The sequence below is a fragment of the Oryzias melastigma genome, linkage group LG18 (assembly GCF_002922805.2).
Source record: "Oryzias melastigma strain HK-1 linkage group LG18, ASM292280v2, whole genome shotgun sequence".
Lineage (NCBI taxonomy): Eukaryota > Metazoa > Chordata > Actinopteri > Beloniformes > Adrianichthyidae > Oryzias > Oryzias melastigma.
In genome coordinates, this window is record NC_050529.1 from 9918244 (window position 1) to 9935109 (window position 16866).

Below are 16866 nucleotides of genomic sequence, written 5' to 3' on the forward strand. Positions count from 1 at the left end.
ACTCCAAACATCCAACAAAAACAGAGGAGCGGGTGACAGTTCAAACAGTTTATAAAAATGTCCTTTTCTGATTTTAGAAATGAAACTTTGAAAGATTTATACAACCAACTTAACCAGCTTTATCTATTGTATTTTATTCTATTTTATTTAGCTTTATTTATTTAACTTAAAAAATGTGTTGCAGTATTCAAGGCACAAAAGTGACTTGCTTTTAAAAAAAATGTAGAAAAAAATATATATAACCATTTGAAGACTGGTGATCAATATCTTAACTCTACCAGGAGTTTTATTTGTTTAGGTTTTGTAGTAATTCCATCCTTTATCTTTGTCTGAGCATTACACAACACGCACACAAACACACCCCCACACATCTGATCTATATAGGAGATTTTTTTCTTCCTCTTTCACTTCCTGTTCTTATCTTATTGCGTTTACATCTTTCCTTTTTTATTTCTATTTACATTTTTTTCTTTCCGGGGCGAGTTATGTTTCCTGATATGATTGTGTGTTATTATCCAGTCTTTTCAGCCAGCCGAGCACTCTGCAGATCCATGCAGTCGCTCACCACTGTTTTATCACTCACCCTCAATCTTAGGCCCCCTTTATCTCAAATTGAACTTTCACACTATGTCATTTTGTATGAGTAATAAATAATAAAGAATGGTATTTATATTTGGCAACATTTATGCATCCATTTATCTGTGTATCCGTCTATCCTCTGAATCCCTTCCTTCCATCTCCTCCTGCAGCTGTGTGGTCACTGAAGAATATTAAGTTTAGTTGTGGCTGCCTCGCTGGGGAAATATAAGTTAACTGTCTATTGCATTACTGGTTCTGGGGCTCACATCAGGAGGTGATCAGGTTCCCTGAAGTAGAAGGAACAGGGTGAATGGAGAGAAGTGTTATTGAATGTGTGGCAGTTTGGCTCTCCAGGTGTGCATGTGGACACTTTACATCCTGGTGTGGGCTTTTTTTTTTACAGCCTTTACATGTCCCTAAATCACATCCTAATCGGTTTGGGAGTATTTTTTATGGTTGACAGCCAAAGGGAATTGTACAACATAAGTACTATTGAAAATATTGTCAGGATCATCATATTTTTGTAGTTTTCGTTGAGTTTGTTGACTATTAGCCCTTGACTTTAATGGGCACATTTGTGCTTCTGTTAATTGTTAAGTTACGTTCACGCTGTCCTCGGCAATGCATGTTCCTGCAGCCGCTTTGAATAAAAAGTCTTGAGCTTCTGCTTTCAAAACTATTGCATTTACACGTACCTACACAAGGTTCTTCAACTGGACCTGGTAGTAATGAATGGATGAGACCTCTTTCAATTCATCATTTGAAAATTGATCTTGGATCTAACTTTTCACTTCAATTCATAAAAGATCTGAATTCAATGAATACAATTATTTTCTCATTATAGACGGGTTACTTTTTTCTGTATTTTTTGAGTTGACCTGTAAGTGATTTTTTGCTGCTCTGGTTAGCTAATTATGGGGGAGTGTTTTCCCCACTAACCTGGAGCAGCAAAGAGCGGCGATGCCATGAGCAAACACGCCAGTGCCTTGGAGCTGAGGAAAAGCTTAACAGCCCCATAACCAGGAAGGGGAGTGAGTCAATCAGGTGCTATTGAGTGACTGTGTAATGGCCAGCCTGGCCATCACCCTCCCTTGAGAGCCAGTTTTATTTTCCATTAAGTTTGTCATTACGCAGGAGTCACGGCACCTCCATGAGATTGTCTTGAGAGAGAAAGTGGAACGAGATTTTGTAACTTGTAGTTACTGCTGTGGTAAAGAAAACGATGTCCTTTAAGATGTCCTGTACGAGATGTAGTCAAATACTCTCAATGCTGTTCTTATTGAGCCTGCATGAATGAACCAGTGCGTCCCACACCAGGCAGGATAATTTGATATAATTGCTCTTTGTTTTCAGGCAGTTGTCACAAAAACTATTTTTTTTTTTTTTAATAAGCTGAAGGGCCGTGCAGTTTATTTATTTGGGTCATACAAGTGGGTGTTTTTTAGGTTAGGCACAAAACATTGTTTTCTGTTATCTGGGGGAAAAGTGTTGCACAGAATATAAACAGATCAAGATTCAATTTGAATATGTGAAACACATAAAACATGTTTGTGGGGTTTTAAAGCTGTGGAATCGAGGCCAACAGGAGGGGGGTGTGAGACTACAACGTGGCATAACCACGTGTGAAGCCCGAATTGGCGCCAATTTGGCTTCTTTTCTTAACGCATTAAGGCCACAACTTTAGCTGCAGTGTTGACCTTCCTTGAACTATTGTAAGTCTTCAACTATTGATGGAATAAACACAATTCCAGCTGATTCTGAAGGGGAAAAAAAGAAGCCTTGCTCTAATATACAACACTTTACATTAGTTGGTTGGATTTCAGTGCAAAGCTCATAGAAAAAGCTGTTTTCCTCCACGTCAGAATTGGCTGATTCACTTGGATTGCGTAAATGTTTGAAGAGTTATGGTATGTCAAATTGAGTGTGATATTTTGGTGTAGCTTTTTATTAACTTTTATTTAACCAGGAAGTACCAAAAGCCAATCTATTTTACAAGACCAAGAGGCGCCAAAAAAACAGATATTGCTGTTGACATCTCCAGTGTTTAAGTGTTAATATTTGTGATTGGTCTTGCTTAATATTTCTATTTGATTCTGTGGTTTTGTTCTTTTAAACGTCATACTTTATTTATTTGTAAAGCACCTTTCATTTATTTGAAACAAAAGGCGCCTAACATAAAAGCAATTAAAATGCACATTAAAAAAGTGTTAGAAAAAAAATACATAAAAGGAAAATGAGAAAATAATGGAAACAGGAAAAAAACAAGTAGCAAAAGATGCAGAAAATTAAAAAAAAATGTCAAAACAGGGACATTTTTTTGTATTTTTCTAATTAAAATCATGTATTTTAAAAGATAAAGACCAAGAACGTATTGTAAAAAGCAAAAATAGTCAAAAACATTGCTCTGAACAACTCTCTAATATCAATAGGTGACACAAAATCCGAGGCTCTCCCATTGAAGTTGTTCTGGCTACATGCCATGGCCCAACAGTACATTTTAGCTTTTATTACCGCTGTCAGTTAAATACCAGGCAGAATTCATTTGTGCCAATGGTATCCCAATATTCCCAAGTCACATCGGCTCTTTGATGAAACGTCTTTGTCCCCTGAACTTTAAGCAATCTCTCTCTTTGAGCCCCACCGGAGTGTCAAGAGAATGGATGAGGTGGTGGAGACTGAGTGACAGCTAACAGGCAGCAGCCGCTTCCCCCTGAAACCACAAGTCCACCAACCCAACCTGACAGTAGTGGAATAATAAGTGCATTTTCAAGATGCGGGCAGCATCGTAAATGTCCTCATGTTATGGTGCATTTGTTTCTCTGTTTGAAAAACGAAAGAAAAGCTCCATTTGTGCTCCTTGGTATATTGTAAACCAATTCTAAACATGCTAACCCCCAATGTACTCATTAGCAATTGAATTTCATGGCAATCTAGTTTCATGTTATTTGAAAGTAGTGTGTTGTTACACCTGCTTTCTGAAATTACTCACATGTGTTGCTAATATGCTGTGAACTGTAAAACTTATTGCATGTCTGCCGATATGGAAACTCCAAACCTGTGGAGGGATCCATCATATACAATGGTACACATGTAAATTTGGGCTGACCCACGCACAGGAAATCAAGAAATCAATATCGCCCTCCCCTGTCTGAAGCTGGGCAAGGTGGAGCTAATTGAAATGTATGAGGGAGCCTGTTAAATGATCTGTGCAGGCAAGGGAGCCAGAGTGATTGCAAACATATGGAACGGGTCCTTAGACAAGAGAAACATTTGTACAATGCTGAGAGACTAACGGGGAGGAGGAAAAGAGCGAGAGAAAGCGTGAAGGAAAAGGGAGACGGAGCTGAGTAAATAGTCATCTCACTCCATGGCACAAGTGGTTCCTAACGCTCGTGTTACTGGACGCAGAGGCTCTGGCTGCTTTCTGCTTGACTGAACAAGTGGAGGAGAGAGATGGAGGGATGAAGGTAAAACAAGGATGAGACGGATGTGGCAGTTCGGGAATTTATAATCCAATTATAGGCCGGCACAAATGGGAGACTTTGTGTCTGTTGAAGTCACATTTGTAGACGAACAATGATGTAATTTTGAATACAGTACTTTTTTGTTTCTCCTTTCATTTTTTATTCAGCCAACTATCCCACTGTGTCCATCTGGTCCAAGTTATTGAAGACTTACTTTGTATGGACTCCAAAAGCATTCCATTACCTAACATGACCAATAGGAACAATAACAGTTGGTCAAACTTAGTGGGCTAGTTGAACAATGACCACCAATTTCATGATCGAGTTATACCACAGACTCTAAAGATGGGACCCAAGGTCTCCCTCCTTGACCCTCTACATTAAGGGATTGGATTGGCTCCACTGTTGACATTCTGTTCACTATCAGAACTCTTCAACTGTTTATGCAATTCATGTAATTCCAGTGAATGTGAGAGTTTTGAACACGGATGCCTGAAATGCATGCGCATGTGTGCACGTTTACCTAGACATGGGGTGTCCAAATCCACATGTCCCGCATGTTTTGAAGCTCCTTATTGGCCAAACACACCTGATCCAGGTAATCAGCAGCAGATGAGGCAGGATTTCTGTAAAAACCAACACCCCTGATAGACTTTACTTTTCATTGGAAGTGGTCTCTTGAATGTGTGTTGCCAAGACTGGTGTGAATGTAGCCTAATAGGAAGAAACTGTTTTTAGCATTCACGACAGGTAGCCCTTATTTAATTCTAATTGGCCGGTTTAATTGTGTCTTCAAGATATGGCGTAGAAACATTCCAGTATTCCATGGTGCTTTGGTTAGTCAGGACCATGATGCTTTTAGTGGTTTAAAACACAAGTGAGTCACGTCCTTTTGAGCCACTTTAGGCAACAAGAGCTGCACAGCAGCATGGAGATGTGAATGGATGAGGATGTTATGATTCATTGTAGGGACTGATTCAGAGGCTGAATTGAGTTTACAAATTTCATTCAGCAGTGTTGTTTTTTTACATCTTTTTCAGTTTTTAGATGCATTATTACCCAAGCGCTTCCAGAAGTTTAACTGGTTGGATAACCTTTAAAAAAAAAAAAGATTTAGAAAACTTTATTTTTTTTCCAAGTGGCCTTTTCCTCATCACTAAAGTGTGGCTGCAGAGAGTTAATATTTCCCAAGCTGTGGAGGAGAGAACATCTCAGGGCAGCCAAATGGAAATAATCATCGCTTGGGGCTGCAAACAACATTCGAGAGATGCGCCTAAGGCCAAAGTAGGGTTGATGAGTAAGTGTCAAGTGCACTGACACACACCTTGTGCACAATGTAACTTTATTATTGGAAAAAGCCTGAAACTACGGGCTGGACTGGAGAAGGTTTAGTCTGCTAAATGATCAGATTTCTCAAATTGTGATGGCACAGATGGCTTCTTGACCTGATGATGGCATCTATTAACAAGGGGAGGGTGATACTGGGAATTTGGGCATTGATCCGATACCAAGTAATAACAGGGCTAGTATTGCCGATATCTATACTTTTTTCTTTAAATGTTGTATTATAGAATATTTTGAAAAACTTTTTTTGTCAATTAAATGTATATAAAAACATAGGGCTGGGACTTTCGCCAAATAGAAATGTTTATTAGCTAATTATAGCAATCTGAGTCTTGTTTTTTTCTTTGGGGCCACGGTTGGCTCTCAATGTTACAGAATTACTACATTTTACAATAATTCTGGGATATTACAAGATTAAAATCACCTAAACCTGTCGAAGCTGGAGAGAGCTTGGAACACACGTCTGCTCATAAGCTGGAACCAGGAAGAAAAAAAAGGCTTTTCATATTGGCTTTGCAACAGAATCTGCTAGAATTGTGGTAATTACGTAACCGGTTGAAGAGTTATGTTGTCAAAAGAATGGAGCTAAAGTTCCAGTGTAAAAAACATTTACTTAATAGGAGTTACAATAAATAGGCAATGTTAGTAAAGTTAGAGGAACCGTATTATTAAAATATTTTGTATACCCCAATGACAAGTTATTTAACAAATAAAAACCCTTCTGTGGAGTGAAAATAGAGTGAGCCAAATTGATTTAATAAACTTGAAAAAATGTGTTAATTAACTTGATTAACTTTGAATCCATGAATAAAACAGAAATATGTCTCCCAGCTGCCATTTTTAGCATTTCTCCGGCTTTGTTTTTCATCCGAGCTGCCACTACAGTCTGTTTAGCGTGTTGGAGCCGGCTGGATCCAGCCTAGTGTGTACAGATGTGGTAATCCTTTTGTTTAAATACATCTGACATGTTCATTAAGCTGGTAAGCCACACACCCTCACATTTTTCTCTTTCTTGCTCGCTCAATCCTCCTACCAAAAGCTGCTTTTTTCTTACAGCATTGAGACGCTAATTACCATGCAGTCAAATGAAGGGATGGCAAGCAGAAACCCAGCGCTTGTCTGTGGCTGCCTGCCAGCCGGGCTACTTACACTGTAGAGCGCAGAGTGCCCAGACACTCCAGGCGAGATACGGGTTGGATATTATTCTTGCTTTTCCGAGCTTATGATCACCGGAGCTGCAGCTAAGGATGTGGAAGCGCCTGTCTTTGACAGAATATGCGTCAGTGTGTGGCCCTGTCACCGACTGGTGAAGCTCCAAAAGGCTACGTTAAAACCAAACAACATAATGTTAAAGGTTCCATTAAAAATAAACCCAGCAAAGATGACAGAACTCGTCTGAAATCCCACATAAGCTGGCACGCTCAGACGAACCACCAAACCAGACAGGTTTTCGTACCAGACGCTGACATTTCCGTGAAATCTGTAAAGAAAACGAAAGGTTCTCCTCTAAATTTCTACTCCAGGATCGTTAGATACTCTCCGCTTGTTTACCCGCTCGCTTTTCAGGCACACTGCTGCCAGCTTGGCACACAACCAAGGCTCTACACCAGTGTCGGCAGCGGCCCATCACTGCCAGCTCTATGATTACCATGATCTTGGTCGGCAAGAGTATTACACGACCACCTGGAAAGAGGCGGACACCTGGATGCAGCTTAGTGCCTAGCTCAACCATAATACTGTTTTTTCTTCAGAAAGCAGGCTCCAAACTCCCTCCTTCTCTGATGTGCTGAGCACAAGTGATTAGGCATTGTGCAACTGTACTCTTAGCTTGCAGTTAAGCTTCTCCAGTGTGTGTTTAACTTGCTATACCCCAGATGAAAGAACTTTAAATCTGACCAAATAATACATTGTGCAAAATAGGAAATTGTGGACGATTCCTACAAGGGATTTTATGCATCATAATTTAGAAAATCAGTAAAGTATTGTGCAGTGTGTTTGCCTGAAGAGGGTCTTTTTGTGAGGCTGTGACGGCATGGGTTGTATGTAATGTTTGTGCAGAAGGTGGCCACACGGAGAAAAACTTTGTGGATCAAAGGTCACAACATTTACTGCTTATATATGAACATATTAGGATTGGAAAATACACATTGAAAAATTGATCTAGTACTCAGAGTCTAAAAGACCCACAATTCCAGATTTTAATGTTTGAAGTCAAAGACATTTTGTTTTTGTTGCTTAAAATAAGAAGTGCCTGTAAAAAACAAAAACATTTTCATTTAGAGTTTTAAATGCCAGCTGAATAATCAATATCTAGATTGAACTAGACAAAGTTTGATGTACCTTTTATGTATCGATTCTTGTTTTTCTACGAGTTGCAAACACGGTTGGGTGTTAAAATAAATACGCTAATGCGACTAATGTGTGTTGGACTGTTTTTGTGTTTTAATAAAAAGGTTGAGAGTAACAGGTATTGTGAATACGCTAATGCGTATCAGTGATTTTTGAGAGGTACATGGCGCTCTGGCAAAGCATTTGGTTGCATGTTTTTGTGAAAAACGCTAATGTGGAGCGCTGTCAAAAGTTACTAACAAGATTGTGTGTTAGTGTAGTCACGGAAACATTTGTTTTAGTCTGTTTTATTCGTGTTGCAAACACTATTAGGTGTTATTGTGAATCCAGTAAAGAGTCCTGCTAATGTGGCTAACGCTTCACATGTTAAAAACTACTGACTCTTGTCTCGCTTAATGCTCCTTGTAGTTCAGGGTTCCTTAGACATGAGATAAATTCAAAAATAGACCATTCATTGATGGCACACGCTGTATATCAAAGAAGGAATTGTGAGCATTTTTGTTTTTTTTTTCCATTGTTGCTTTTCTCCTAAATTTTCATTTCCCTAATACGTTTGCTCTCACATTAAATAATATAAAAGTTTGCTAATTGGTCACAAATTTGGTTAAAATAAGTAAAATAAGAAAGTTAAGGATATGATTTGTACTGTTTTCTACAAAGACAAATATTTATTTTTTAAATATAAATTGCATTAAATTTAATTTAACTTTATAGTTCTAGTTCTTTTTAGTTGTTTTTTTGTGGTAAATAGTGTTTTGTATTGTTATACTTAAAAAAACGTCATCAATCAAATATTTTTTTATATACTGTAGCATTTTTATCAACATGCTGTTGAACATGAGGTGTACAGAACAGAAAAGACATATTTAAACATTAGTTAAAACAAAAAAGTCACAAGACAAATCACATAAAAGCAACATCAATAAAACAGACAATAATAGTAATGAAAGGAACTGGTTAGGTTAAAATCTGAATAGGGATTGTATAGATTTTAAGGTAGATAGTTTTTGTGTTCCTACTTGAAGTACACGGTAGCAATTCTTGTTTCACGTCTAGTTTTCTAAGTGTTTCCTTTAACTTTAAAGAAAAAAAAAAGTCACCAGAATTATCTGGGCTCATTAAATACTGTTCCCCCTGAGTAAGTTGGCAAATCACACCTCACAAATGGCAAGAAATGAAATCGTTTCTTCGAGAGCTTTTCTTGGGTAAAAGGAAAAAAAAAAAAAAGTCTCCGGCCTCTTGTCATCCTTAAAAAAAGCCGGCCATCAAACACAGACAGCTCTCACAAAAGTTATTCAGCAGAGCGTCCAAGCTAGTCGGTTCAAATCATTTGAAGCAGTGTGGCAGCTGGAGAAGGAATAAAAATGGACAGAGATTTGACCACTGATTGAGCACTGGTGCCCAGGAGAGATAATGACAGCGGTGGTTGGAGCAGCAGCGCGCACGCCGCCGCAGGAAGCACATAGAAAGGTCATACAAGCAAAGAGCGTCAATAAACAAAACCATAAACACTGCCCCGCTAATGAGGTGAGAGAAACCGAGGCCGGGTTTACCATACCTCAGAATTTGTACTAATTGCTACTCCAGCGGGTGACTGCGGAAGGGGAATGTCCACTGCTCATGTGTGCTTATATAAGCAATCAATGGCTTTAATTAGACTATTAGAGGGGATTGGGTCCCTGCAGAATATTGTTTATTATTGTTTGCCTTCCTGTTTGCTGAAGGTGCACTACCCTGGAGGTTAAAGTATTCTTTCCATTGATGTTTTTTTTTTAAGGCGGATTTCACACACGAGTGCACGCCGTGTCTAAAGCAGCGTTTGTCCAGTTGTTGCTGTTCTTGACATGATTAAAACTGACATTTAAAAATCTGAGGAACTTCTGACCCATGGATTTGTGGCTTAAAAATCTATTTTGAAGGATGTTAACATATATATGTTTGAGTGTCGGGTTTATTTGTTTAAAATAATTAATATTTGTCCTTAGGTTAGTTGAATAAATGTAGAATTTGCAACTGTGTTTGGATACACATTTGGAAATACTGCAAGTTTCTGATAAAAATAAATAAAAAAAGACCCAAAGTCCAACTTGTTTTATTAGAAAATAAAAAAAGGAAGCATGACAACGTGTCTTGCAAAAGCATTAAAGATGTGGCAATCTATTAAATCACAACATACCAATAAAAGTATAGATTTTTTCCTCTATAGGGAATCAAAGTCTGTACAAAGGCTGTCAAAGAGGTTTAACAGAGTTGATAAACAGTGATCCCTCCCTATAACGCGCTTCATCTTTTGCTGTTTCGCATATTCTTAGTCCAATTTGCTTTTTTTTTTTTATAAGTACACTGTTTTCTTCGCCCTCATTGGCTGTTGACCTTTTCATTCATTTTCACCCATGCTGTGTCTCCTGTCCAAAATATTTTCAACTTGCCAAGTTTACATAGATCTACAATCGCTTTCATTCTACAGGGAGGCCCATAAATTTCCATACACAGGAATAATAAACATTCTATATTTAAAAAAAAATGTATGTGATTACTGTTTTTTTCTTAATACACATATTGAAACATGTTTTCCAAAGTTCCAATTTTCTGAGATTTTTCAAATAAGTTCTCTGCTTTCCGTGTTTTGTGTTAAAATGTCATTCAACCATGCGACTACTTCCGATCCAGCTTTCAGTATCATTTCAATTAGTTGCTTTTTGTTCAAATTAAATGTCAAGGATGTCTGAAATATAAAAAAAAATACATACACTATACATTCTCCCATGTATGGAAACATATGGCCCACCCTATATAATACTGGACGTATTTTTCTACGACGAATTTAAACTTTGAGAGTTTAAGAAAGAGAGAAAAATGTTCATGTCTGTCTTAGAAAAGTGTAGAGTGTAGAAAAGTGTGTAGTGAGGACTTTTACAGCCCTAAATCTATACATCTTTAATCATTCTTGGATTTCACCTATTGCAAAGTATTTGTAGAACTTAACCCAGCAATAAACGAGGGAACACTGTAATAAAATGGTTTGTTTTAACCAGCAAATTGCAATCAAATTTGACAGAACTACCCTAAAAGTTCACCTAATATATTATTTAATTTATCAATTTCTATAGTTCTTGTTTTTTTTTGTTTTTTTTTTCTAACAATGAGTTTTGAGCCCAGTAAAACATCATTGTTTTAAATGAACCTATGATTTTGCTTTTTACATCTTTAAATCAAAATTACCAAACACACTCATCCATCCATCCACTAAATTTTTGAAACTGCTGAATCCCTTGGGAGTCGCAGGGTTGCTGGAGCCTATCCCAACCGGGTATGACAGGGTACAATCCTGAACAAGATGTCAGTCTGTTGCAGGACCACACACTCACATTCACACCGAGGAGAAATTTTGAGACATCATGTGACCTAAGAAGCATGTTTTTGGACTGTGGGAGGAACCGGAGTTCCTGGAAACACCCCACACGTGCATGGGTAACTCAACCCATCAACCAGAGCTAACCATCACACCTCCATGCAGCCCTCAAACTCACTCAATGACCCTGAAAGCTGGAGCTTTAGAAACCTGTAAAGTTGAACTTCGCTATAGTTTTGGCAGTTTTTTTTTTAAGAGCTTGCACCGATTTCATTAAAAAAGGCAGTTAAGAGAAGAGCTGGCAGCTTTAAAATAAACGACGAAACATAAAGAGGCAGAAAAACAACAGCAAAGGGGGGTAAGATAATGAGAACGGAAGCAGCAGAAAAAGCTGGACCGTGCACATTCAAAGACCAAAGCAACCTGAAAGAGATCCAGGTGACAGACTAAAATAGGGAAGAGAAGGGACTAAAACAAAGAGGGTAGCACTGTAATAACTCATGCATGTTTAGGCACAGAGAAAGCATGAGTTAAATACCCAGAGAATGACAGTTCGCTGCCCAGACAAAAAGATGACAGCAGGTGCAGCATATTTCATGAGCGTCCTCTACCCCAGAGGCGTTCAAACTTTCTGCTACCAGAGCCAGATTTAGTGAGGTAAAAATGTGTGAGAGCAGCCTGTACACCCACACATTTTAACTACTATTATTAACTGTGAAATGGTTTTTATATATATAGAAATCTCAAAAGCTGATTTATTTTTCTTTGCATATGACATAAATTTAAAAAAATCTTTTTTTTTAAACTTGATAGAAAAATCCTGAAAAAAAATTTCTGAAAAGAGCATCATGACAGAATATTTAGAATTTGAAGCATTTAAACCATAGAATTTAGACATCCTAAATATTAATGAATTTTAAACAACTTCAGTATTTCTAACTTTTCACCAAGCTAAACATCAAACACTCAAAGTGCAGCACCTGTGTGATATTTGTCCAGGACAATCTCTGCAGCTTTCAAGCTGGGTACCCATTTGTTATGTTTGTTGTTGTTTTACCACGAGAACTCCAAAGTAGGTCATTCACAAATGTTCGTGTGCCGGGGAAATGAGGAGAAGACACTGCATATCGGTAACACTTTCTGAATTGCATTTGAGAAAACACAGATTTTGTCCTTTGGTTTTAAATTTGTAGTTCTAGATGAGCGTTGCTCTGCTAACGGCAGACACCAGAACTTTGATTGTGGCTGCAATGCCTCTATCATCTTCTGATAAAAATATAATTTACATTTTTTTTGTCAAGTCTAATTTCTATTTCTGCTAACTGCTAGCAGGCTGTATATAATACATTTCCTTCCATCCATCCCTCCATCCATCCATTTTATCTCTTTCTATATCTCTTTCTCCTTTTCTTTCTATCTTGATCTCTATCTCTTTGTTTCTTTCTATCTGGATATTTTTAGATTTTTCTATTTCTTTCTATCTTGATCTGTTTTTTTTATCTCTTTCTATCTCGATTTGTGTCTTTACATCTTTTCTATCTTGATCTTTGTATCTTTTTATATATCTTGATCTGTCTTTAAATCTCTTTCTATCTCTTGTTTTTTTATCTCTTTCTATCTCGATTTCTGTGTCTTTACATCTTTTCTATCTTGATCTGTCTTTTTTATGTCTTTCTATCTCGATCTTTGTATCTTTTTATCTCTTTCTATCTCAATCTCTATCTTTTTCTCTTTTTACCTCATTTCCTGTCTTTATTTCTTTTCTATCTCTATCTCTGTTTTCATCTCTTTCTATCTTGATCTTTGTTTTTTTTCTCTCTATCTCGAGCTCTCTTTGTTTATCTTTCCATCTTGATCTTCATGTCTTTCCATCTCTGCTTTCATTTTCTTCTATCTCTATTTCCGTCTTTCTATCTATATCTGTCTTTCCATCTCTTTATGTTTATATCTATTTCCTTGCCTATCCATCTGTATCCCAATCCCTATCTCTACCTCATCTCTCCATCTAGCCAACCAAAAAAGCAAATCATAACAAAACAAAACAAACAATAACAAAAACAAACAAAAAAATCAATGAGGTAGTAATTTAGTTACACAAAAAAAGCAAAAAATTGTTGCACAGTTTGACAGTCGTTAGTTGAATTCATATCAACACTTTTTAGCCTTAATTTGCATTTGAGTATAAATAAAAATGTCTTAAATAGACTTTACTGTATTACTGTATCTGTAATAACTTGGAATACTAGATTTTTTCCGTGAAAAACCTACCTGTGTTTTTGTAAATAACACACTAAATGAGTGAAGGTGCACAAACATGGAGAAATGATGCTCCTCTGTCCTTCACCATTTCTCCCAGCCATATACACACTCACACACAGCCGCTCACCGGGGAAAATATCCACTGTCAGTGGAAAAGATGGAGTGGAACAGATGGCATCAGAATGATTGAAACCACCTACAATAGTTTCCACAACTTCCCTATCTTTTCCCTCCTCTCATTTGCTGACTACTTCTCTCCCTGCCGCTCTGTCTCTGTGCTCCTGCCCAACTCTAACCATCGTCTGGATGCATGATCTCCGGCCGATTCAACGCCGTCCAGTCTTGCAGCTCTCGCCAGAGAGGCCCAGGCTCTCTGGAATTCCCACGATGCCGACCAGGCAGCCAAGAGGAGAAAGACGGGAGGGAGGGCAGGGGAAAGAGGAACTGTTTTGTTTTTATCCGCCCCTATCTACTTGAAATCTTTTTTCTCCTATTAGCTTCATTGTTTTCAACCCATGACCCTTGGTAAATTATTTATAAAATTCAGTTGTTTCTTCACTCCCATAAAAATTGTATTTTTCACCATTTTTTGAGGCATTTTTCTGATGATGGAGGAAATAAACTCACCGGCCATTTTATTAGGTACACCTTGCTAGTACCGGGTAGAGCCTAGCTTTATGACATAGAGCGTTATCTGCGTCAAAAGTCACTCACACAACTCGGAGGTGAATCTCCAAAGATCTACTGCTAGTCTGCAGAAACTGTGACCTAGTTTTTTGACTAAAAACGACATAATCATAATTAAAATGCCACCGGGAACGCTTTTCAAATATCCTGAAAGATGGCTGGAGTGGGTCTTTAAGAAGCCATTTTCTTCTGTCATGCTCGTTTGCAGACACTCTTCCTCTCGCAGAGTCGCACACACCCCAACTTACCTCCTCACACCTCCTCAGAAGCAGGCCGGTGTGCCGAGCACCAGTCATGTAAATGAGATAGTTAGCAGATCAAAAGGCATGGAGAGGGTTTTTTATTAGCAGAAGAGGTGTTGATTAGTGTCAGTGAAGGAGAGATGAGACAAAGTGCAGGCAGACCCTATTAAGCACCAAAGCTTTGAGGCATATGCTCAAGTGCACGTGTTTTTCTTTTCTTTTTTTTTCTTTTTTGTTTGATGTGAGGAAAACAAAGAGCAAGGAAGTGTTATTTCTGCACAGCATACCTACAGTCGCTCTTAAATGTTGGTGTGAGTGTTTGTACTCCCCCTCTGGGAGATGATTGTTAATGCATAATACATAGCTGTATATTTCTGAGTACAACAGGACTAATCTGGACTTGCTGAGTTCATGAAGACGAGATCCGATGTTGGAGAAAGTGATTACAGGGCACAAACACTGCAAATATTGCTTTATTGTGAGCAGGAACTGACGGGAACTGCATATCGATGCAGGAGAGGTGCTAACAACAACGCTTATGAAGGGCTGGACTGGAGTGACTGTTGGCAGCAGTTATGTTGGTGTCACTTGTTTTCATTTTTATTTATTTATTTCAATTTAATTAAAAGTAAATCTGAACCTGAAATTGAAAACGATGCCAAAATCAAATTGTACAATGAGTTTTGAATTTAAATTTAGCTTATTTGATACTTCTATGTAGGATTTGATGGAAAATTCATTTTTTTAGACCATTTACTAAAATTCACAAATCATATTTTTGAATATCACTTATTTCATGAAGTTTGGATATCATCAATTGTGATATGTTGGGGAATTTGGCACATTTGTACTCATTATATTGTTTATTTCAGATACAAAAAATGTATTGACAAATTTGTAACATGGTTTAACTGTATTATTATATTAATTACTTAATTTAAAAAAGTAACACATTTTTACATTTTCTCAATGCATTTAATTTATTAATCTTTAAAATAAAAGAATAACACAAGTTGTTCTCTATGGCAGAGTATTTGGGCCACCTTAAAACAATACATTTATGAGAATTTAATTAATAGAGAATTTTATTCTTGTAAATTATAACTTTTTTCCTTACGATGTTACAAATTTATTCTTGTAAAATAACAACTTTTTGATGACAATTTTATAACTCACAACTTTTTCTCATAGCATTACAATTTTACTCTCATAGCATTACAAGTTTTTTCTAGGAAATTTTATGACTTGTTAAATTACAACATTATTTTTTACATTTTTACAACATTAATCTCATGAATTGTGGACTTTTTTATTGAAAGTACTTTATTCCTTTAAACATTTTTTTAATTTTGGTCAACTTTGTTTTACTTTATTTTTGTAAAATTAGAACTTTTTTCAAGTATATTTACGACTTTATTCCTGTAAAAATACGACTTGACTTTATTCTTATAACTTCATTTATTCATTCATTTCTGTTGATGGTGGCCCTAATACGCCGTCGTAATTCTCACTAAAAAATTATGAAAATTAGTAAAATGTTGCCACCAAAACTGTTTTTTTGGATTTCACGGAGGCAGCCATTTTGAAATAACCAGGAAAAGTCCTTCTATTGCCCCTAGTGGAGGGATGATGAACTACAGGGCCGAAAACAGACTAAATTAAACAGAATGGGTTCTTATTGTAAGCTTGGTTTATGCAAATAAGAAAAAAAATGTGTGTATCAAATATGTTATAAATGGTTATTTAGGGTTAAACGTGTTAATTTGGAGAAACTAAAGAGAATCCAGTAATCCCTTCATACATAACGGTTCACGTTTTACGGTCCTGCATACTTTTTTTTTATATCTTATTTTATTCTGTGTTCTGATTGGCTGTAGATCATTTTCTAGCTATTTCCTCTGTGCCGTCTTCTGTTTAGAATGCTGCTTTGCGCACTTCATCTATCGCTTTTTAGAGCATAACTCCCAGCGATATATGAGAAACCTTTTTTTATCCTCCAAAAATATAAAACGGTTGGAGGATAAATATAATTTAAAACAATATTGACAATAACCCCTGCCAGTTTCTATTCTAAATGATTTTAAGCTTTAGTTGAGATTTCTTACCTCCTAAATATCTTCTAATTGTGTGTCCACGGTCTTCCTCGTGTGTTTTTGCTTTTGTCAAAAATTTCATCTTCCAAGCTCTCCAGCTGGTTCCACTGCTGCTCCCTCCTGCTCGCACAGATGGCTGAGGGGTTAAAGCACTTTAATGAATTTTCAAAAGAGGTGCATTGGCAATATTAAAAGAAGCTCTGAGATTTAAACACGTCTGACACTGGAATCGGATGCATGCGCGCGGTGACAGAACCGCAGTCCAGACCTTTTGCTAGACTGAGCGAAAGGATGCAAACAAATTTTGCAGACACTCGCCAAAAAACATTCATATGACTTTCCTCCAAAAGCAATAACATCCACAAACAAAATGAAAAATGCCACTTCCACACACGCCGCCGGACATTCTTCATTTGCCGTTTTACATGGGGCCACGCCCGCTGGAGGGTCACAGGTCACTTTTAACGACGAGCTTACATATGGCAGCCGCCGTGCCG

The 16866-nt window shown here is 37.3% G+C and overlaps 1 protein-coding gene across 43 annotated transcripts in view; it reads left to right on the forward strand.

The window, feature by feature from the left end:
• Nucleotides 1-16866, forward strand: part of LOC112155773 (protein tyrosine phosphatase receptor type D) — a 454394-nt gene that overhangs the window by 100026 nt on the left and 337502 nt on the right. The gene's annotated exons all lie outside the window — the stretch shown is intronic.